This window comes from Equus caballus, chromosome 11 (genome assembly GCF_041296265.1).
Source record: "Equus caballus isolate H_3958 breed thoroughbred chromosome 11, TB-T2T, whole genome shotgun sequence".
Taxonomy (NCBI): Eukaryota; Metazoa; Chordata; class Mammalia; order Perissodactyla; family Equidae; genus Equus; species Equus caballus.
Genome location: NC_091694.1, coordinates 5,192,836 through 5,217,057, shown reverse-complemented (window position 1 = coordinate 5,217,057; position 24,222 = coordinate 5,192,836). Strand labels below are relative to the sequence as shown.

Here is a 24,222-nt window from a genome sequence, read left to right as displayed (position 1 = left end):
CACGGGCCGGCCCCATGGCCAAGTGGTTAAGTTCGCACACTCCGCTTCGGCAGCCCAGGGTTTCACTGGTTCGGATCCTGGGCATGGACATGGCACCGATCATCAGGCCACATAGCACAACCAGAAGGACCCACAGCTAAAAATATACAACTATACTGGGGGGCTTTGGGGAACAAAAAGAGGAAGATTGGCAACAGATTTTAGCTCATGGTGAATCCTCCTCAGCAAGAAAAAAAAAAAAAATAAAGAACTCCCCAGTCAAGAGCAAGCACCAGACTCTCCACTCCAACACACTGCACCTGCAGGGGACACCTGTCAACCTCTCCCGAGGACTCTCTCGTCACATTCTCTCTGGCAGCAGCAGTAGGATGACCTGGCCAGGTCCACAGCTTAGCAAGCATCCGGCTGGGGATGAGAGGTTGGTCTCTGCCTCCTGCAGCCCCTCCCAAACTCTGGGGGTTCTCCTAGGGTACCATCCCCCTCTTGGCTTGGTGAGGGGCAGGGGGCAAAGGCTCTCCCCGCAGACCTCGTCTTCCTGGTAAGTCTGAGGATGCTGACAACGTCCTGCCTCTGTCTGGAGAGAGAGAGAGGCCAGGTGCAGGGCAGCTGGAACAGCCCCACTCAGCGGGAGACCAGAGGTGCTTGTCAAAAGGTATGTGACTGACAGCCCCAGGTGGCACAAGATGGGTCAGGAGTGTAGGACAGAGAATTGGCACTACAGAACCAAAGAAAGGAAAGTGTCAGCTGGGACCACAGCTGGTCTCAAAGGACAGGTGGGCTCTGCTTAAGTGAGAACATACGGGGTGTCTGCAGGCTGGGCTGACCAGAATGGCCAGAGCAGGGCATCTGTGCGGGGACAAAGATGATGACACAGGAGATCAGATGGACAGGCAGGTGGAGCGGGCTCTAGAGGGCCTCGAATGCCAAGTTAACTCTGAAACACACACACATGTAACAACATGCATATCACGCGCATTTGCTTAGTTGGGAGAAGTTCCCACAACAGGCTGCTGCTGGTTCATTTCCAATGCCACCTGCGCTCAGCAGCACCACCAGGAGCCGCCACCAGGGGGCACAGATGGGGCCGTGGAGCAGGCCTCTAGTTTCCAACCAGCCCTGCACAACTTCTCTTCTGGCGGCATCACTCCTGCCCCGTCTGGGAGCTGTGCCTCCCTGAGCTGTCCCCACGCCAAGTGGCTCTGGTGGGAGTAACCAAAAACAGCAGAGGGGACGCGTCTTACCCGACGTCCGCCTCCTGGGGGCTCCAGCTCGGACAAGGTCCTCACACCCTCGGAGAAACTCATCGACTGGCGCCCGGAGCCCCAGGGACACGACAGGCTGGATGCTCCTCTCTCGAAGGACCCAGACTTCTGCGCCAACTGGATGAGCCCAAGGCTTGCCCAAAGCCACTGTGTTTGTTCCCAAACCTGATCGTCCCAGTTGAACTTGTTCAATAATTACACAAATTGATCAGACATTATGTAGACTGGTGGACAGGGTAAAGAATACAGAATGGTTGCTCCTATTCAAAAAGAAAAGCAGGAAATCCAAGTCGAATACTGCGCAGTCTATAAAGCTGAAGATACTCCTTGTTGAATTAGGTGTGAGCGGGACACTTCTAAAAGATTGAGGGGTGTCATAACAATCTAGATGAATTTGCTCTCCGGCGACTTTGCGAGCAACCTGAGGACCTCCCTAGAAAGACAGACTGCCACTAAAAATAAAAGGGCTGAGCTTCATATCCAGAGACTGATGAACGGATGTTATTTCCCTCTGTTTCCCACTACGATAAAATGTATGGAACAGGTCTGCTTTTTCTGTGTCCTGCGTTTTCGGAGTCAGGTTTTTGGATAAACTGATTCCAATCAAATTGTGTAGGTTAAAAGGTTAAAATGTTTCTACTATACATGCCCCTGGCTACTGGGTTAGTTTCATATTTGGACCCTGGGGAGACTCTAGATGACATAAGGAGGATGCTGTGTGTGGCCTGTGGCTCTGCTCTCCGCCCCACCTCACCTCCACCCTCCCTCCACCCCTAGCAGGAGAGCAGGGCAGGCAGCCAGAGTTCCAGGGACCTGCCGCCATCCTTAGAATGGGATCTTGAGCCCCCCCGGCTGCTCCAACCCTGGACACACCAGTTACACAAACCAATCAATTCACTCTTTAATTTAAGTTGGGTTGGGTTTGTCACCTGTTCCTGCAAGACCCCAGACTCCTTCAGGATGCTACTGGCTGGTCCTGAAAGAGGAGGCCAGATGCCAGAGGGGAGCAAAGTACAGAAGTGCGACCAGACAGCAGAGAGAAGACTGTTGGGTGAATTATCGTGGGTGGGGCTTCACTCTGTGAGATCTTCCCAGGAGGAGCTGCCTGCAGCCCCTGGGCTGGGGCCAGAGGGTGGCCCTGTTTTAAGGACAGCCACTGGGCAGGATGGAGACGACAGATACAGCCGACTGGGCAGTGAGGAAGGAAGAGTCCCCCGTGTCAGGCCCCAAGCCCTGATGGGGAGACTCCGGGAGACACGCAGCCTGTGTTCCGGCTGCTCAGGGCATTCTCTTTGCTGAGAGGCCAGAAAGAAAGCAGATGACAGGAACTTTTTGCCTTTCGTAGGTCAACTCCTTTTGGAGTGGTGAAAATGTTTTGGAACTAGATAGAGTGGAAATGACTAGTTCTGATAGTTGATAGATCTAGTCTTGGAACTAGATAGAGTTGATGGTTACACGACATAGTGAATGTACTTTAGAAACGGAACTGTACGCTTTAAAACTGCCCTCAGCATTGTCTCTACGCCTCAGCTGGTTCTGACGATAACGACAGGGCCCCTGCTCTTACAGGCTTGGCCTGCTCTTCTGCTGTGCCCTCCGGGCGCCCTCTTTCCCATTAAGCACTTCTGTTTACCATCAGTGCTCTAGAGAATGCCCCAAGGACACACCGTGTCCTTTCTCACAGTATCCAGATGGCGGCATTTTTCTGATAGCTCCCTGTGAACTAGATTTCCTCGCAGTGTTTCGAGCACTGGGCTTGATACCAACCTTTCCCCTAAACCTCTGCTTCCCCCAAAGGCAAGGGGCGCATCTGACTCCATGCAGGGCTCCCTTTTAGGCCCTTTTCACTCTGAGATCCCAGGACTGCAGAGCTGCGGAGAGCCCTGGACAGTGTCCCGTGGCTGGCACCCTCCGCTCCGTGGGCTGACGGGTCCATGGAACCCTATGGGAGACCTCTGGGACAAGGGTCACTCAAGGCCACAGAAACCTGTGCTGTTTCCACCAGAGCAACTCCTTGTTTATCTAGTTTTTTTTCACATGTAAATATTCTTTTTTATTATTTTTTAAATAAATGGTTGCACGCCAAACACATTGTTCTGCACTTTGCTTTTCCCTTCACTTAAAAATGTATCTTGGAAGACCTTCTACTCACTGTGTCCCTTTTTTTTTTTTTTTTTAGGTGAGGAAGATTAGCCCTGAGCTAACATCTGTTGCCAATCTTCCTCTTTTTGCCTGAGTAAGACTGTTGTTGCTGAGCTAAACTCTATGACAAACTTCCTCTATTTTGAATGTGGTATGCTGTCTCAGCATGACTTGATGAGTGGTGCGTAGGTCCACACCCAGGATCCTAAGCCAAGAACCCCGGGCCACAGAAGTGGAGCGTGTGAACTTAACCACTATGCCACTGTACCAGCCCCTCCCTTTTTTTACTGTGCTAAATGTATATAACACAAAATTTGCCACTTTAACCGTTTTATTATTAGGAAAAAATTTGTTGTGGTAAAATATACATAACATAAAAGTTACCATTTTAACCGTTTTTAAATGTGTGGTGTGTGGCATTAAGCACCTTCACAATGTTGTGCAACCATCACCACCATCTGCTTCCAAAACTGTTTCATCACCACAAGCAGAATTAAGCAACGACTCCTCATTCTCTACTCCCTGCAGTCCTGGTATCCTCAAATCTCCTTTGTCTCTATGAATATGCTTAATCTAGATATTTCATAGGAATAGAATCATACAATATGTGGCCTTTCATGTCCGGTTTCTCTCTCTCACTGTCATGTTTTCAAGATTCATCTGTGTGGTAGCATGTATCGGCACTTCATTATTTTTAGGGCTGCATAATATTTCACTGAATGTACAGACCACATTTTGTTTATTCATCCATCACTTGATGGACACTTGGGTCCTTTCCATTTTTTGGCTGTTGTGAATAATGCTGCTATGAACATGGGTGTACAAGTCCCTGTTTGAGTTCCTATTTTCAATTCTTTTGGGTCTATACCTCTGAGTGGAATTGCTGAGTCATGTGATAATTCTCTGTTTAACCTTTCGAAGAGCTTCTAAACTATCTTCCACAGCGGCCCCACTTTACATTCCACCAGCAATGCACAAGGCTTCCAATTTCTCCACGTCCTCCCCAACATTTGCTATTTTCAGATTTTTTGATAATACCCATCCTAGTCAGTGTGAAGTGGTATCTCATTGTGGTTTTGATTTGCATTTCCCTCCTGACTAATGATGTTGAGCATGTTTCCATACGATTGTCAGCCATTTGCATACCTTCTTTGGAGAAAGGTCTGTTCAAGTCTTTTGCCCATTTTTAGTGGGGTTTCTCGTCCTTTTGTTGTTGGTTTTTAGAAAGTTTATGTGTTGTAACTACTGGATTTCTGAAAAATATTGCATCTAAAAATAGGATTTCACTGGTAAATGAAGGTTGGGCCTCTTCATCTCACATACGGAGAAACAGAGGCCAGAGAGGTTGAGGCTGCACAGCAGCAAACAGAAGCAGCCTGACAGACTGCCTCACCTCCTCTGACCTCACCCAGCACCTGGAGTGGCATCAACCAGGTACAGGCTCTGTGAGGTGACAAGACCTCATGTCAACAAGTCCTGGTTCCTGCTGTGCTCTGTGGATTTCAGCCTGGGAGGGAGACAGTGTGGGTGGAAGGCATTCCAGGCCAGAAGAACAGCGTGTGCAAAGACAAATCGTGTCCTTCGAGACTTGCCTCAAGAGCCATTTCCTGTGGGGAAATGAGGCTGGGAGGGCTTGGATGTTTGGGGGCATGGTGAGGAGCCCCCCCCGTAGTAGAGGGAGAGAGAAAGTGGTGGCAAATGAGGCTAGATTCTCAAGGATTTGAATGCCAGTAAGTTGGGATTTTCAGCTTAGAGACCCCAAGTCACACATTCAAATGCCTTCCTTGGACCACAGGTATTATACATGTGGAGAACAGTGGGTGTTAAACAATAGGGAGTGGAGGGGGCTTGTGGCTAACCAGAGAGTTGCCAGCCCTGCCTAGAGGGAGAATGAAAGCCTGCTGGTTTGTGACCCCTACTACAAAAAGTGGGGGCCCATGACGATAGTTAAGCCGAGGACGGTGGTGATCATGTGTCTTCCAAGGTTCTGTCATTTCCACAGCTCCAGCAAATTCCTCCTCCATGGTGGGATTAGACCCAAAGTAACAATGCTGCTCGCTGCTTCCTCTGCCCATTGGGCCGACGAACTGTAGGGAATTTATCAGATGCTCAGTTTGGGGCAGACTGAGATCTCAGCGGATGTCTCAATAGGCAAAGTCAGCCTCCATCTTCACGTCACCCCCTCCTCCTCAGCTTTCTCCCTCCTGCCACCTGGCGTGGTCTAAAGTGCGCTGGATTGGAACCCGGCTCGGCCGCTTCCAGCATGGCAGACCTTGGGAAAGGAACTCAGCTTCTCCGCAGCACCACTTTTCTCACCTGGAAAAGAGGAGCCACCATTGTCCCCGTCCCCTTCACAGGGCTGCGTGAGGAGTAAAGGGATAACGAAAGCTCGGCTCCAGGCCCCCAGCAGACTCTCCAGAGACGGGGCGCCACTTCTGCTTTCCCAGCTCTAGGGCCCTGCCCTCCGCCCAAGGCTCTCTTTCGCAGCACGCCACACCTCGCTGGCTGCGGCCCCTTTAAGACGGCCTTGGAGGACCCAGTTTCAAAGCCGAGGGCGACCCTCGAGCTGCCACCTCTATGGTAAGTCGTCACTTCCGGCCGGAAGTGCGTGTGCCGAGCGGCGTGGGCTCCGGGGTCGGAAGCGGGCTGAGGCACAAGTTCCGTAGTGTCCCAGGCGAACGTGATCCGCGGCTGATCGCTGACCCCCGGCGCGCGGGGTGACGCGACCCTTCGGCTGCCATGGCCCGGCCTGCGGCGTCCGGCCGCGCCCCGGGGCGGCAGCGAAGCTCCGCGGGGGGCGGGAGGCCCCTCGGCCGGGCCGGGGACCTCGGCCTGCTCCGCCACAGCGGCCAGCCTGGACGGGGAGGCCGAGGGAGCTCGGTCCGGACGCCGGCCCCAGGGTCGGGGTGCCGGGTGGAGGGAGGCGCCGGGGCCCCGCTGGGGAGCCAGCGCGGGTGTCGGGGTGCGCACACCTCGAGCGAGGCTTGTCCTCTCGGAGCGCGTTGTGTTACCCCCTTTTCCGCAGGGATTCCGCCGAAAATGAGCGCTGTGCAGCCCCCGGCGACTGGAGCAGGCGTGCGACCGTGATCTCCTGCTCCTCGGCGATGCCACCCTTCCGATGGACCTCGGTTTGCGGATCCAGGTATGTCAGGCATGGGGACTGTCCTGGGGCCGCTGGTCTGGAGAACGGCTCCTGTGTTGTTGAACCTGCCCGGCGGCGGGTGCAGCCCTGTACCAGGCAGCCCGACCCTGACCTACAGCAAATTCCCAGGAGGACTGTTTCCTGGGCTCTGAATTTGCAGTAACAGGTGTGAACATTCTAGCAGCATTGTGATGATCATGTATGATACTGCAAACAGGACCTTTGCTCAAAGGCGAGAACCGCCGCGGTCAGTGCCAGACAGCAGGTGGTTTTCAAAAACCTGTAGACGGTGATGACTTAGTAAATATTTGTTGGTACTTAGGCCAGGCACTGTGCTAAGTGTTAGAGATACAGAGATGAACAAAACAGCCATGGCCCCTGTTCTCAGGGAGTTTCAGCCCAGTTGGGGAGACAAGATTAAGCAGTCTCACTAAAGAGGGTGTAATTTAAGCTGAGGTGAATACCCTGAAAGAAAGCACAGCCTTACAAGAACGTGTATGACAAGGAGCCTGATGGAGCTTGGAAGGCTTTCCTGAGGGTGGGATCCTTGAGCTGGCCTCTGAAGGATGAGTAGAAGTTCAGTGGGAAGACCAGGTGGCAGCATGTGCAAAGGCCCAGGGGCTTAGCAAGTGTGGCTAGTGGAGGAGCTGAAAGAAGGCCATTGTAGCCCAGAAAGCAAGGTGGAGAATGATGTAGAACGAAACTGAAAAGGTGGGGTAGGGCCAGACCGTACAGGGCCTGTAGCTCATGTGGGTATTTTGGTCTTTCCTAAGAATATGGGAGGTCATTACAGGTTTTAAACAAGCGGATGATGTACTGAAACCTGGAGTTTCGAAAGAATACTATGTCCAGGACAGTTGTCCAATAGAACTTTCTGCTATGGTGGTCTGTGTCTGCACTGTCCAGTATAGCACCCACCAGCTACATGTGGTTATAGAGCACTTGTAGTGTGGTTGGTGCGATGGACGACCTGGATTTTTTATTTTAATTTAAATGTAAATAGCCACATGTGGCTAGTGGCTGCCGTGTTGGACAGCGCAGATCTAGAAGGTATTGGAGGGAGCAGTGACACCTTTATTGGAATCATGGCACACAGATGCCCCTTTAATCTCCTGCGCCCCGTCCCTTCCTGGGTAGAGGCTGAGGTGGAGTCTGCTTGGGGAGCAGCCCGCGGCAATTGCTCCTGAGGCCCTCGCACGTGCACAGTGGCTGCTTGGGGACACGTCGCTTTTATCTTGAGCCTGTGGCTCGTGGCGCAGGAGTTTCTGCCTGCCGTGGTCAGAACATCGTGTCTGCTTCAGAGGGCGTGTCGAGGACAGTGGGCCTGGTGTGGAGGGGCTCAGGCTCTAGAGAGGTGGGTGTCAGTCAGTGCCGTGGGACACAGAAAGGGGCGCTTTCACTGGCACTCAGCAGGATGTGACCCTGTGCAGAAGTAGACGCTGTGTCCACCCATGAGACAAGACAAAAGGCAGGAAGCCTGAAGGGCTTGAGGGGAAGTGGGGGGCTCGCGAGTCGGGGCGAAACTGGGGAAAACGAGGCTGGAAGAAGGGAGGAAGAAGGTAAGGATAGCTGGGTGGGTGTTGGGTTATGGGGGCTTTCTCAGCGTTCAGGGGTATTGCAGCTGCGTTACAGGCAGGTTTCTGAGGACGGCCCAGGTGCAGCCTGCAGAGAGAGGCGTAGGAAATCACTGTGACGGCCTTGAGGTAGGAGGCGAGCAGCCTCTGGAGCCCGGAGCCTCGGAAGGAGGAGGGGCTGATAGACGTGGGTCACTCCAGGGCCCCTGCCACCTCGTACTCTGGGTGGAAGGTAGGTATTAGACTCTGGAGGGTATTTTAAGGTGCTGACAGATTTAACTTCTCTGAATGTGCGGACTTGCTCAAGCAGAATAAACGCTGATGAAGTGTACTTTCTTTGCAGGTGAGTTTACTGGAAGATTTGTGTGCGTGCTGGATCACAATCTGCTCATTTCTTTTCTGCCTGCTTCTGTAGACCTGAAAAGTAATTGTTCTGGCTGAGAACCTTCCATGTTTCTTTGGTTTAACCATGTAATTTTTGAACGTTGAGCTGCTCAAGACCCAGTTTTGTATAAATAAAAGGGGCGAGACCCCAAGGAGACTTCTCATAAACTTTCTGGTTTCCCTGCCCGGGGACCCCGTGTCGCATCTGCTTGAGATACACAGTTGCCGGCGCTGTTCCCAACTAAAGAGTGACTTCTAGAGCCACTCACAATTCTCTATAGGAAGTGTGAGCATTGGGGACACTGCTCATCCTTGACGACCTGAACTCTCAAGAAGCGGGGGCACGTGGAGGGAGATGACCATTGTCTTGGTAATCTGATGGGACGGGAGTGGCTACTATCGTTAAGGGTGGTGTTCACCTCGTTCAGAAGAAGGGCCACTTCGCTTTGGATAGAGTTTGCCAGAAAGTGACCACTGACTTCAGAACTGGTCATCAGTAGCTGCCAGGCACTGCCCGTCTCTGCTTCCTCATGTGCATTGCTGACCCCATGCCGAGCTCTTCCTCCAGCCTGCGATCCTAGGTCCACGCTTCACCGAGGACACTGCCAGCCTTCTGCAGGGATGGACAGCTTCTTGCTTCAGGGGCTTGGTGCTGTGGCTCTTCAGGTCACACACCCTTTGGGCTGCCAGTGCCGTGTGCCTTTAACTTAGTCCTTTGGCACCCCTGACCCAGGGGTTCTCAGTGGGTGCAGAACCACCTCTCCCCCAGGACGCAAACACATCTGGGGGGACATTGTTGTCACAGAGATTCGGGCACTGCTGGCACTGGGGGGTGGGACCCTCCTTCATAGCAGAGAATTCCCCCAAGTCTCCCACTCTTCAGCGTTTAGCTGTCTATTGAGTGAACAAAGGAAAAACCAGCCTATGTTTTCTGCTGTCAGTGTGGTGGTGGTTCTGCATGTAGTGGAAACATGACTATTTCACGCTCTCTTCGTCTTGTGGTTAGAGCTTTACAGATGAATACAGTTTTTATGTGGTGAAGAAAGGTTATCTTAGACTTCGGGTCTAGCCAGCCCATCAAGGTACCTGCTTGTCCTTGCTTGTATCTATGTTTTTGGACATCTGTAGGGAACCTGTTGACTTAACGGCCTCTCGTCCAACCCTCGTCTTGTTCAGCTCAACTCTTGGGAGGGTCAGCCCCGCTAGCGCCTGCCAAAACCGAGAATGTAACGTCGATACTGCAGGGTAAACCGTGGGTGGGTTTATAACAGACCAGTTATCTAAAAGAGCTACAGGTGCAGAGGGCAGGCCCGGCCCCGTGGGCAGTTCAGGAGCAGAGCAGCACTTCAGCTCAAGGGACCAGGAAACAGCCACCTCGCCACCGCTGGGTAGAAGGACCCAAATTCTCCACGCCTAGAAGAGTTAGCGCACGGCTGCTGCGTGGCCCCTGTTGGTGCTTCAGTTTCTTCAGTTAAGTGGGGACGGTGATGACGCCGACTGCTGCCGGATGGGTGCTGTGAGGGATCGGGCGAAGCACTCGGGAGCACTTCAGACCCGTTAGCTGTGCCATCGTTATTGTCATTTACATCTTTCCTCGGATTTTCAGAGCATTCTCACGGTATTTCCAGCTGTAAACCTGTAGGGTGCTGCAGTGTGGGGAAGTTCTGGGGTCTTAAGGAGTGTTGTTCGCAACAGGAAGGTGCCTGCCTGCTCCCAAGGCAAGTGGAAAAGCCTCAGAGCCGAGGTGGGGCTTACTATGGGCTCTTGGTTTTTTACTGTTTAGTTTTCACATTTGGGCCACTCACAAGAGCATACAACTCACTGTAGTTAGCTACACTCTCCTCCACCTGCTTGTCGTTAGAGGGAGAAAGTGTAATAACTGCGTAAATTCGCATACTGTGTCAAGATCTACACTGGGAAAAATAGTACATATCGGTATTTCTGGAACAAACGGTTGGGAGACCCCCATCACTGCTACATTCCTCTGTGTGGTGGTCTTGAGTGCACGTGTCAGCTTCTTCAGTGGCTGTGGCAGGGCCTCGTCTGTCTGTCCTCAGTGTCAGTCTGGTTGAGCAGCTTCATGTCTGTAGACTTGGTGAGGGGTTGGTTCCACCTCTGGTTTGGGGGGTTAATCGGAAGCATTGGATCCTGGGCCCATCTGAGAAGTAACATCTCATTTCTAATGGGAAATGGTGAAGTGGCTGCGGTTCATGTTGGCGGAGCATTTGTGATTGGCAGGTGCCTGCCTCTGCTGCTCGTTTGGCTCTGACATTGACCGAGGAGGGCACTTGAGTGTCCCCAGTGGCTCCATTTGGGCTGATCTGGGACTTCTAAGAGTGGAGGAGCCTTCCGAGAACAGGAACATCAGGATGAGGAAAGGGTGACTATCCTAGCAGAGTGGCGTGGACTGAGAGAGGTGACCTTCCCTGGAAGCCCCCCACACCCCCAGGATGCCTGCGGGTCTTGACGTCCCTGTCCTCTCAGTCTGCTGAAGTGCTGCCCTAATGTGGATTCGTAACACCGAGCCTCCACCCGTCTCTGTGACTGCGCTCCACGAGCACGGCCTTCACTGATTCTCCTGCACTTCGATGTGGTGGCTGGGCACCTTTGTAGGAGATGAGAGGGGAGCCTGGAGCCCAGAGGAGGCGGCTCGTGAGAACATTTCATGTGGCTGATGCCGTACTTAAGTGTGGCTCCTGGAATAATCCGCAGCTGTCTCCTGCTGTCATTCAGTTCCTGCTCCTTGGTGAAGTCGGCCCCGACTGGCCTGGATGGGGTTCTGGTGTCCTGGTCTTTGTCAGAGAACAGACGGATATGTAACATAGGCTGTGGTGTATCATGGATGCGCCTTAGCGTTTACGGTTCTTGTAAGAGAGGGTTGAAGTGGGCAGGAGTTCAGTCTTTCAAAGAGAGGGTACTTTTAATAGTAGCAATGGATAGCTGCTGGAAATGCTTGGGCTTTAAGAAAGTCTTTTTTTATTTAAGATTTTACTTTTCCTTTTTCTCCCAAAGCCACCCGGTACACAGTTGTATATTTTTAGTTGTGGGTCCTTCTAGTTGTGGCATGTGGGACGCCGCCTCAGCCTGGCTTGAGCAGTGCCATGTCCGTGCCCAGGATCCGAACCAGCGAAACCCTGGAGCACCGAAGCGGAGCACGCAAATTTAACCACTCGGCCACGGGGCTGGCCCCATAAGAAGTTATTTTTCAATGTTAAAAAATTACTGTAGGGACACAAGAGGCCTGTAGCGGAAAATTTACTAAAGATTGAACTAAAGAATCGTTGTAGCGTCAAGATTTTGAACTTCTCTCTTCGTCCACTAGAGGATGCAGTCCTACACCAGACTTTTCTCTTCTGTCACTTGTTACAGTCTTTTTTTGTAATTAAGCCAAGATCTTATTTCACCAGAAAGTTACGCAGAAGGTTGATCTGCATGCTGGGCTGGGCTCTTTCTGAGGAATCTGCCAGGGTGTCGCAGTTGCGTACAGTTCCTGAGAAGTTTTTTCGTGTCAGGACCAGCTGAACCAAACCCAGTCGTAGGACACGGCTGTGCACGCAGTGCTTGGGGGGGGCCACGTTCTAAAGCATCTTTCCATCCAGATTCACTTCAGTGCCGACAGGTGGTTCTACTCAGTGTGACAGATCTTTGGTAAGGAATCCAGTGCAGCCCATACCAGTAGTTGAAGTCCCAGACATGTATTAAGGTTTTGGAAGCATCTCTAGCCGGAACGTAGCTCATACTTGAAAGGTACATATCAAGACTGAACAAAGTTTGTGCTGAGCCAGTGTGGTATAGGTTGCTGATGATTGTTGTTAAAAAAGTGCTGTTGAATTGGGAAAAAAGAACTAGGACTCTGGAGGTGTAATTTTAAGTAGAGTACTGCATGATCTCTGGTTTGTGAACCTGATAGCTTTCTGATGGCTTAAACACATGTTGAATTGAGGGGTCGTTGCAAATCAGAGACTCCTCCCCGCCCTCCCGAAGCTTCCATTGTGTAGGGGAGACAGGAAAGAAAGCATTAGATAGTGGGATAGCGTGGTGAGTGCTCTGGAAAGAAAGAAAACAACAGGGCTAGGGTGGAGTTTGCGATTTTAGATAGGGTAGTCTGGAGAGGCCCAAAACTAAGGTAAACGCGCATGTCATGTGATGGAAGAGCGTCTGAGGCAGAGGGCACAGCCGGTGCAAAGGAAGCAAGTATGACGGAAAACAAGGGTTTTGAGGAGGCTGGAGGGGCTGAGAGCCAGGCCTTGCAGAGCCTTGGAGGAACATGTGGGGCTGGAGCTTTTACTCTGGGTCAGGAGCTCACATTTTCGTCTTCTCTCATGTTTTCTTTTGTTTTGAGGAAGACGCCGTGAGCTAACATCCAGCATGGCTTGATAAGCAGTGCTAGGTCTGTGCCCGGGATCCAAACCCGTGAACCCCCAGCCACCGAAGCAGAGTGCGCAGAACTTTTAACCACTTGGCCACCAGTCCGGCCCCCTCTCTTCTCTCATGTTTGAGGGACCGTTTTCACCCTAATGAGTTTATGTTAGAAGTATGTGCTTCCTCACTGTTTACAATAGCCAAGACGTGGAAGCAACCTACGTGTCCAGCAACAGACGAATGGATAAAGAAGATGTGGTACATATATACAATGGAATACTACTCAGCTGCAAAACAGAACAAAATCATTCCATTTGCAATAACATGGATGGACCTTGAGGGAATTATGTTGAGTGAAATAAGCCAGCGAGAGAAGGATAATCTGTGTATGACTCCACTCATATGAGGAATTTAAAATTATGGACTAAGAACAGTTTAGTGGATACCAGGGGAAAGGTGGGGTGGGGGGTGGGCACAAAGGGTGAAGTGGGGCACCTACAACATGACTGACAAACATTAATGTACAACTGAAATTTCATAAGATTGTAACCTATCAATAACTCAATTAAAAAAAAAACAGATGGATGATTGCTTCACTAAATTATACTATAGTGTGAAGCTAAAATTTACCAAAATGTAAATCATGACACAGAAGACTTTTTTTTTATTACAATTCCAAATAAAGAACAGTAAGGATATCAAAAAAAAAGAAAAAAAAGAAGTATGTGCTTCCTCTTCTTATGCTGGCAGATTTGCCCAGTGAGGCGATCCTGGATCCACGCATGGGGAGTGTGTTCTTTCCCCTGGCAGCTGCGGGAGGCTCACCCTTGGCTCTGTTGAATCATGACTGCCGTGTCCCGAGATGAATGACGTGGAAAAAGATGTTTGGATGTGACAAGTAAAGTTCCTGGCACTACCGGCTTTCTTCACATATAAAGACCTTGTGCCCTTCACCTTGTGGGTGGAGCCAGAGACGGCTGGAAGGAGAACCTGCCTGTCCCGGCCCGGCCGCACCTCCGTCACAGCTCACCAGCATTCTGTGATTTTTCTCTTGCCGGCTTCCACCTGCTAGGGACTGTGTATGCACTTGTTTTTTCAACAAAGAGTAGATGCATTTCAGTTAAATTACTGTCAAGACTGCACAGGTAGTTGCCCTGTCACCTTTCCAATGTCATCTTTACAGTGTCGAGGCCTGTTTGGGTTTTATGTGCTTACAAGTAATGAGTGCAATTAAAACACTTATTCATTCCGATATTTTTTCCATCACCTCTGCAGCTGCAGGAAAACTAGTTCTTTATTGCCGATTCAGTCCAAGTGGAGCTGAGTAAGTCAGTGGGAGGCCACGTGCGCGTCAGCTGTGCACTTGTGATGGTTATGTAACGCTGCTCCAGAGCTGCAGCCACCGTCAGCAGGACGTTTAGACTATCCTACGAAATTAGAATAGACTCCTCCTTCCGTTCAACAACACATTCCTTGTCCACAAAACCAAGACAGGTTTTTAATACTAACTGCCACTGGCGGCTCCGTGAGCCGCGTTCCACCTGTGCTGGCTGTCCGTCAAGTGGATTTCTTAAAGTCAAACTTGCACATATGTGCCCATGTGAAAACTTTACTTATTGTCGTCTATCACGATGAGTTATGGGCAAAGCTCCCATAAATCCCCTTCACTAATGTGCCATCTTTGTTCCAAACTACTTCACACTTTGAAAGTAAATGGGGAGGATAAAAAGAAGATATTAAGAAGTCAAAATGAAATAAAGGTTTCACTCTCTCTGATCATTTTAGATATGTATAAACACTGCCTGGGGGGCTGGCCCGGTGGCACAGCGATTAAGTTTGCACGTTCCGCTTCCATGGCCCGGGGTTTGCCAATTCGGATCCCAGGTGCAGACCAACACACCACTTTTCAAGCCGTGCTGTGGCAGGCATCCCACATATAAAGTAGAGGAAGATGAGCATAGATGTTAGCTCAGGGCCAGTCTTTCTCAGCAAAAAGAGGAGGGTTGGTGGTGGATGTTAGTTCAGGGCTAATCTTCCTCAAAAAAAAAAAGCAACACTGCCTGGTGGGGTTTTAAATTTTTTCCTAAAGTAATAATGCACTAGTCTTATTAAAAGTTCGTAGGGTTAAAAGGCTGACACTGAGTGGCAGTTCCCTGTCGGACCCCACCCAGCCCCCCCAGACTTCCCACAAGCAGTCATTTTCTGTTCTCTCAGCTCTTTCTTCCAGGTTTGCCCCTCTCCCTGTCTGAATAACATGGATACGCTGCTCTTCCTGCCTCGTCATCTTAATCCTCGCCTGCTGCCTTCCCAGGGGTTTGGGCTGAGCGCACGACCTCCCCCTGCCTCTCCTTCCTCAGCTCCCTGATAACGATCGTCCTGTGTCATGTCTGTTTCAGTCGGCATCTGGAGTTTACGTTCTGAAGCATATTACCCCTGGCGCTTTCTTCTCTGCCCCTTTCGTTGTCTTGCTCTTTCTTTGGTCGATCTGTCTGTGAACCTCTCGCTGATTCTCCCCACGTTTCCCGGTAGCCTTTCGGCATGACTTTACACAAGGTCACCCAGACTAAGTAATCTGTCCGTTCCAGTTTTTTCTTAGATGAGTGAGAGAAGACTTTTCAGACAATTTAGTTATGAGTATTTGTGAAAGTTTTGTTAGAATCTTGTATGAATGGGGAGAGGTCCCAGCAGACCAATTTCAAAGTTCATTTTTAGGTAGGGATGTTTTATAGGAAAATACAAAGGATGGATTGTTGTTCGGCTAAATACAAAAAGAATCACTGGCGAAAGGTCCTGGGAGGTGGGTGGGCAACTGGTTTCCCAGGAAACTCCTTACTAATTTGATCAGGGGTGCCAGTCTCTTCCCAGAAGGAGGCTATGAGTTATATCAGGCAAAAAAGGCTGCCCCAGGCCTGGTTTAGGCCAACTTTTTACTTTATAGTCCCCCTTTTGGACCGAGACGTCATGTCTGTCTTGGTTAAATGCCTGGCTTGGTCAGGAAGGCCTGTCTTTTGTGTTTTTGTTTTAAGAACATAGAGTGTTGCCCAGGCCAGCGGCTTCTCAGACGACGTGCACACAGATCTCCTGGGGCTTGTCAAATGCAGGTTCTGGCGCAGCAGATCTGCGGTGGGGCCTGGGACTCTGCATTTCTCACCCGCTCCCAGGTGCTGCTGGTCTGGGGACCGTCCTTTGACGAGTGAGGGAGGGCATGGTCAGTCACTCAGTGCGTTTCTGTCAGATGCTGGGCTTGGGGTGGGCTTGATTTGGACGACACGTGCACACTTGCGATTACTGGCAGTGCTTACACACAGGGATGTTACTCTGCGCCTGGGCCTCTGCACTGTGTGAGCTGGGGTCTACATAGCGGAGCAAGAGGCAATGATACACACCCAAAGGCCACCTTGCTGTTTGCTTAATAAAACTGGAGTCACATGTTGGGGAAGTAGGACTAAAAACAAGGTCTCCCACCTGTCCAAGAAAAATCAGAGCTGGACAATACTTAAAGCGGTCAAAACAGATTTTATTGACAACTATTGCAATAGAAGAAAAGAGACGTTGGTGTAGAACCAGGTTCAATTCCAGATACGGTGTGGGCCAGCGGGGAGTTACAGCCAAGGCGCGGGGTGCGGGCAGTGAATGGAAAACTACTAAGAGGAAACACCAGGGGTGGCGGGGCTCTGGCCAAGCTGACCTAATAGGGTTCTTGCTGCAGGCATCCACGCCGGCAGACCTCCCCTGGGGGGCGGGGCGGGGGAGGATGAGGAAGTCTTGCTGAACTGACTTGGCAGAGTTTTTTCATAAGTAGCGTGTACATGAGCCTAGGAGAAGGTTCAGGAGTCTGACTAAAGTTTGGTCAAGCAAAGAATCTTTGTCACAACCCAGGAGACTCTCCACAAAGGTAGGAGAGAAAGGAAACAATGTTACCACTGAATAAGCATTAAACCAAAATGTGGTGAGCATCGCAGGCAAGCCGCTAAAGGAATACGGACAGAAAGAAACCTTGCTCTTGGGTAGAGCCAAGTGGCTGCGACCCATCCGGTCATTATGTGGGTTTGCGGTTGGTCAGGTGACAGCGAAGTTGGGCCCCTCTCCTCCCAGGAAACAGCTGTCTTCCTCCATGATTATGTTCCTGAGAGAGGGCTGTCTGGCCCTTGAGCAGACACGCCCGAGTCGTGAGACTGGAAAGACACTTATTTAGCCACTGACAAGATGGGTATACATTTGAGAAGGACAGAGGAAGAAGTTCTCAAAGAAAAGGGAGAGAGGGTGCAGGAGGCCCTTCCCTCTAAGTTTTAATTTGTATTTGCCCTCACACACGCTGGGTGATTACTAAAGCCACAGAGTTGCCTTCCGTCTGAAGAGTCACAAAGACTCCAGAGCGACAGTGATGTCCTGGAATTCTTTTCTTCTAACTGCCTGTGCTCACCCGTGTTCTCTGCGACCGAGGAACGAGGACCCTCTAAAGCGCCCCCTCCCTCTGCGTGTGGGGCTGCCCCTCTGTTCTTGAGAGGCCCAGACCTCGCTGGGTGGCTCGCCTGCGGGAAGTGACGCGACTACCTGTAAGGCTGCGCCTCTGGGACCGTGATTTCCCATAGGAAGTACAGTTCCCAGCTGTGACGAGAGACTGGAAGGATCTAATTATATCCTGGCAGGAGGGAGGACAATTCATTGAGCCTGTGCGAGGGCTGCTCAGCCAGGAAACGTAGAGGGACTTTGCGTGGCATTGTGTCACTGTCTGATCACCATTAGGAGTAGCTTGTGGACAAGGCTCTTCTATACATGGCGTGTTTTTACCAAATTAGGATAGACTCTGCGATCTTATGTATAAAATCCAAATCTTGGTTTTGCTACACAGCCCGGTGGGAAACCTTGAACCAGTTACTGAATCTGAGCCTCCATCCCTCAGTCGTGTGCTGGGCTCAACATGCGCCTCCTGTAGTTACTCTGAGAACTCATCACGTCCAGTATGTGAGACGCTCTCAGAAGGTCACGGGCATTCACAGAGCGTTCGGGCACGTTGACTAACTAGATGGTAACGTAGCACGTTACCGTCCACAGGGCTGCGTCCGCCTCCTCGTCCCTGTGGGCCCAGCCTCTGAGCTCAGTGAGCGTGTGTTGACTTGAGTCGAAATGGCTGTAGATAGTAAGTGGCGACCCGGGAAGAGCCCACACTCATCCCACCACCTTTCTGAGCAGCTGGACTTTTCATCTTTGACTGGCGATCAGGGCAGAGGGCAGACGCCGTATTGATTTACAGAGGAAAGGGCTGGAAGGACGGTCCCAGGAGTTCAGAGGATGGGGTAGGGAGGGGACCTGGAGGCCCGGAGTTTTTGAAGAGAGCTGGGGTAGAGAGCAGCTACTGTGCTGGGTTGTGGGGGGGGGGGGTGGTTTCAGGAAAGAAAGCTAAAAAAAGGTTTGAGGATAACTTTGACATCCATTCCGTGTAGGGTTGTCAGATTTAGCAAATAAAAATACAGGACAGGCAGTTAAATTTGAATTTCAGATAAACAATGAGTAATTTCTTTAGTAGAAGTAAGTCCTAAATATTGCATGGGACATGTCTATACTAAAAAAATTTGTCTGAAATTCAAAATATGACTGGCTGTTCTGTCTTTTATCTGGCAGCCCTCATTCAGGGAAACCTCAGCAGTTTTTCAAAGCTTTCCCTGAGAGTGCTTTTGGCTTCATCACTAGGCTGAAATGGGCTTTGACCGGGCGGGGGACTATTCTTAGGTACCGTTCGCCCCCCGAGGAGATTTACGATTCCATCTGGAGCAAAAGGGGAGACTGGCAGTGTTGAATTTGACCTGAGCTCCTGGAAAACAGTGGTGGTTAAGAAACACTCCCTCCACCTTTTGTGTGTGTGTGTGTTTTCTGTTTCTGGAAACAGTTTTAATGCCTGCAGAGTTAGGGAAAACTCCCAGGTGTCCCCTTTGTTGACCTGTGTCAAGCCCGCCAGGCCCCTCCAAATTCCCTTTCTAGGCCGCACAAGTGATTAGCAGAATTGCCCATCCCATTGAGCAATGGGAACAAAGGGCTTGTCAGGAGGCTTTGGTTAAGTTTCCCCCCTCTCGCCCCACCCCCCAACCCTGAACTTTGGCCCAACACCTGCCCCGTCTTTAGGCCCCTGGCAAGGATAGGGGGACCTCAGCTACAACCTTCTCTGATTTCCTGTCCCACCCAGCCGCCCCCACCTGGCCCCTTCTGGCCCTTTCCACTCCTCCCTGTAAAGGGAGTTTCCTTGTCGCCTGCCTGTGAGGCTCTCGCAGCCCTCGGGGCTCAGAGCCATCCCCTGTGGCAGAGCTCCCTCCCCCACCTCCTGGTAATAATCCTTTCCGATAAAGTCTCTATTTCCTAAGTCCGAATTTGTGTTTTATTTGACACGAGGCAGCATAAAGGCCCAGTTCTGTTGGGGGTATAGGTACCCAGAGGCCTCAGTGGGGAGAGACGGGCTTCAGAGTCGAGTGGCACTGGATTTGGGTCCCAGTCCCACCACTCGTTCCATCCTGCAGAACGACCTTTCCACTTGCCCTTCCTGCCACCTCAAATGTCCTTCCTTCGACCTTCCCCTGCCTGCTGCTTGAGATTCTGCATCCCCCTGGGAATACTTGTGTCCGGCCAACTGCGTTCCACTTTGTGCGCAAGAGGTGTTTGCGTGTCACCTACGAGAGTTCATTTATCCCCTGAGGCGTGTAATTTACCTGCAGGGAATCGCTCGCGTACTGGAGAGAAACAGCTGCTCCATGCGGAGTTTTAATGACTTCAGATTCTGGGGCAGGGAGAAAAATCTTATTTATTGTGCCAACAGCACTACAGACCCACAGAGGAAGGAGCAAAGAGCTAGAAGCAAAAAATAGCTTCCACTCATGGACCGCTTAACCCGCGACAGCGCCGGCCCGGTGCCTCCCCTCCATCTCATTCACTGTTGAGCACGGGTTTCTCAGGCCGGATCATCCTTTCCTCCACCTTAGAGATAGGGGCACCCGAGCACAGGGACAGTCACTGCCGGAGTCCCAGAGCTAGTGCTGGGCTTGGAACACGGGCCCTGCCTGACTCTCACGACAACGTAAAATGAAGAGAGTCTCATTCATCTGATTTTAAGCTAACGAAATATAAAGATATTAAAAGTATTTTAAATATGAAATATCTATGATATATTTCCATTCTCTGTTATGCCCAATTATTGAAGACATGGAGGAGAGAGGGAGGGAGGTTGACAGAGTCCAAGAGAATGGGAGAGAGAAACGGAGACTCTGCAGAGCAGGTGGCGGGGGAGCCTCCTGTGTGCATCAGTCACGACCTGGTCCATGCAGAGGAGGGTCCTGGTCACACTGAGGCCTCGGAGGATCTGGTGACGTAAAAGTGTGTTCTGGACTATCTTGCCGACAACAGCAGCAATGTAGAGACTTATTTCACGGTGTTTCTAAAGTCTTTACACCTGCGAGTAGTCGAGTTGGTTTTCAAAATTTACTCTGGAGGGTTCCAGCTCTGTCAGCAACCCCTGAAAATCCCTTGGACAAAGGACCTTTGCTGAGGGTTTCATTGCACAATGTCTGAAAGTGGCAGTTTGGGGCTGACATTTATGTCATTGTTGTCAGCCCCCTCCACCCCACACTCTTCCACACCCATACACGGACTCTCACACATTTGCCCATTTAAGCAGTTTTCTTCCAGCCTGTTGGGTAAGTGTGTAGTGGGGACCAAATAAATTAGTTCAGTAAAATCCTTTGGTGGTAAAGCAACTCAGTACTGTTCGAGCTCTTCCAATACCCTCGTCCAGCATCCCGACTTTCCGAGTTAACGTGGTCATCACAACCCAAGGCCCACAGGTGGGTCCAGAGTGTGTCTCCTGGACAGGTGGAGAGGTTGGTGTGACCCCATGCTACTCTCTGCTCTTCCCCACAGCTAAGTGAAGTGGAACAGCCTGAGGGAGGGCACCCCAGTTTTAGATCATTGTACATGCACATATCATTTCGTATTCCGAATGGTTTTTCATCCCAGTTCTGTTAAAACTGTGGTCACCCCGAGAAAAAAATTCTGATGACACATTAGTAAAGGATGTTTAATCAGATTTTTTCACTGCCTCCCTCTGAAACAGAATGAACTAAAACTAACTGTTCAAAGATATACTTTCTGTAGCATTTATTTCTTATGCCTGGCGTTCGACTATACGATGCATTCTAAAAGGAACAAAATAATCCACAAGTACTTGGTACCGACTCATTTCCAGTCATCAGAGTCGCCGGTTTCACTACGGTTTAGCAGACTGTTACCCACTAATTAACTAAATGCCTAAAATGCTAATATCCTAACATGCACACTTTTTGAAAGTGGCGTCATAATTCCTCATAATTTGTCAGCTTGCGAACGTTTTCCTTGGAACACGCTGGTCTGTGCTGCTCAGTTCTGTACTATCCGTGCAAACAACGCAATAGTTGGGACGGACCGCAGGCAAACTGCTTCGGTTTTAAACCTGTCCTGTGCCTGGAATAGAGGTGTGGATGTGTTTACTTGGTGTTCCTTGAGGAACGTTCTTTGTCTTCCAAGGGACACAGAGAAGAGTTCCTGTCTTAGAACAGGAAGCTCTGGACAGTGGCTTGTCCGCTGGAGCGGTTAGGCTGACGGCGCTCCGAGAGGAAATACCTTCTCGGTCACCAGCTTGCTGGGAGAGGAAGTGGCCTGTGTTGTGGGACTGCACGAAAACAATCGTCTCAGCGGGGGACAGTCCTGTCTCCGACCAGAGAGACTTGCAGAGTTCAGTCTTTGCCGCTTGCCCTGGGTGATGACGACACGTGAGGAGACAGCAAGCAGGGTGCGCGGTGGACCCACTGCCTCCACGGGTGGAAGAAACCTGGTGTGTCTCATGTTTAATGCTCGAAAACTAGCCGAGAATCAGAAGCAACCAGACACGAAAAGTGGAAATCAATTAAACAAATGTGGTACACCTGCCCAGTGGAGAGGTGCTTAGGATATTTTGATGAATGAGGGAAAAAACAGGTTTCTGCCTACAGTATGATTATGTTTATGCAAAGTCCCAAACAGGCACAAGGAATTCGGTGGCGGTAGAGGTCCGCCAACTGTTCTTTGGGGGCGGGGGAGGGGTAAGGGAGCTGTGGGGATGTGTCCTTGTCTTCATCCTCAGGGCCGGTAACTGGGTGTCTGCATACGTAAAAACACCCTGAAATTTGTGCTCTTAAAACATATTGTGTTGACATTGTGTGATTTCAGTTAGAAAGTTCATGAACAGAAAAAGTCTCAGCTGTCTGTATGGATTGTGTCTTTCCCAGGGTCAGTCAGTCGGGCGGCCAGGACAGTCCTGAGCAGCCGCTAGTCCACCTGAGTCTTTACATCCAGAAAGATGAATTGAAAAGCCCGAAAGCCTTGAGCAGATCGCTGCCCTTGGCAACTCATCTCTTTCTCCTAGGCATGCAGAACAATTTTATCCAGAAAAACAGCTTTTCTGTTTAAAATTTTGATCAAATTTAAATTTTGAAATAAAAGGAGGCTTTATTTTAATTTTAAATATGTGAAATTTTCAAAATATGTGAGACAAACGAGTTACATTTTGGGAACAGGGTATTGGTAATTTGCCAGTGACGCCTTAGCATTCCTGTTCCCAGGAGGTACCAGGTCCCCTTCCCAGCGTCTGAGAGGCCAGCGCTGCCTCTGCCCGCAGAACCACAGGCCCGGTGACAGGCTGGATGTACCCAAAAATGCACCCGCAGGAATACTACTCAGCCATAAAAAAAGGACAAAATTGTCCCATTTGCAACAACATGGATGGAACCTGAGGGTATTATGTTAAGCGATATAAGCCAGACAGAGAAAGACAAACACTGTGTGATTTCACTCATATGTAGAAGATAAACACATGCATAAGGAGAACACATTAGTGGTTACCAGAGGGGAAGGGAGTATGGGGGAGGGCAAAAGGGGTCAAGGGGCACATGTGTATGGTGAGGGGTGAAAACTAGACTATTGGGGGTGAGCACGATGCAGTCTCTACAGAAGCTGATACGTAATAATGTACATCTGAAATTACACAAGGTTATAAACCAATATGACCTCAATAAAATAATTTTTTTAAAAAACCTCATCTGCTGCAAGAGACTCAATAAAGAACAAGTTAAGAAATACCAGCCAAGGTGAGTTTGTTCCTCTGCTCACCCACCCCTGAAATACCTCTGGGGCTGAGGTTCTCACTGCCTTTGGGACTGACAAAGATCCAGAAGTGAAAATCCTTAAGGCCTTGTGTTTCCCGTGGAGGGCAACAGAGAGTTAAACATGAGCCATGAAGTCTTATTTCCACTTTGTGCCATAGCCTCCTGACTCTGCTATAGTAAACACGACCCCTTATCCTACTCACAGGCCAAAAACACTCTCGGGCGCACGCCTTCTGGCCCCAGGAGATGGACCCTGGCCACTAAATGTGGGTGTGCATAAAACCAGCAAAGTCCGCCCTGGGTGGCAAGGACATGCAAGTGAGAGCAAGCCATCCCCACCTTCAGCGAGATCTTTTTTTACAACACTGTGTGGCCACTTGGATATCTGTGACAAATGACATTATCCTAGAGATCCTAGGAGCCACTCACGTCCCTCCACCCCCACCTCACGGTTCCAGAGTCAGGCACAAACAACTCAAACCATTAAGCCCTCACTGCATTTTCCAGAGGCTCGCACCTCATAAACCACAGGAACAGGTGTCTTCTCAGTCCCTAATTGCAGTTTTCTAGCTTTGCCATTAGTCGTTTATTTTACTCATTCACTCCAGAAAACTGCCCCCTTCCAGCTTGTTCCTGGATCTGCCTGTCCACCAGTTACAAATAAACCAGTAGAGGCGAATCTGGGTGTTTACATGGGAACCTCGGCAGGGCCCGTCTGCAGCTGCGGGATTTGTTCAGAGCTCCGAGTCCTCTGGTTTGGCAGCTAAGTTTGGGCCAGGGGTTTCTATCAATGACTCCACTTGTTTCAGGCCCTTTTGGGCATCGGACCCTTGTTCTTGGCGAAGTGGCCACAGCCCTTTGCAGAGGCTGCTCACCTCCAAGAAAAGGGCCATTTTCAGCTCGGACTACCCTGTGAGTTGTTGCAACCAAAACAGCATGTTCTCTCGCTTTCAAACCCAAAAAACAAATCACTGTTTCCAAAGTGAAAAGGAACGAAATCAGTGCCGGGAGAGGTCATGGGGGACGTTTTCCAAGTACCTTAAGAGCACTTGGCAGAATAAAGCAAGAACACTTATATTTAAAATCCTCTTGATCAGGCCTGTTTTGAAGTCAGTTCATTGTGTGGTAAAGAAAATGAAAAGAAAGGGCTGAAAAGTCTCGACTCTTACATATTTTTAAACCCTACAAAAATGCGC

At 50.3% G+C, this 24,222-nt stretch overlaps 1 long non-coding RNA gene and 1 other non-coding gene across 2 annotated transcripts; both read left to right on the top strand.

Moving 5' to 3' along the window:
- The first annotated feature begins 6,028 nt into the window (after window positions 1-6,028).
- On the top strand, window positions 6,029-8,672 carry LOC111775580 (uncharacterized). The gene is made up of 2 exons (XR_002811308.2): window positions 6,029-6,546; window positions 8,464-8,672. It is a non-coding gene; the product is annotated as an uncharacterized lncRNA (long non-coding RNA).
- On the top strand, window positions 6,579-6,765 carry LOC111775847 (small Cajal body-specific RNA 16). The gene has a single exon (XR_002811826.2). It is a non-coding gene; the product is annotated as a small Cajal body-specific RNA 16 (non-coding RNA).
- Window positions 8,673-24,222: the final 15,550 nt, after the last annotated feature.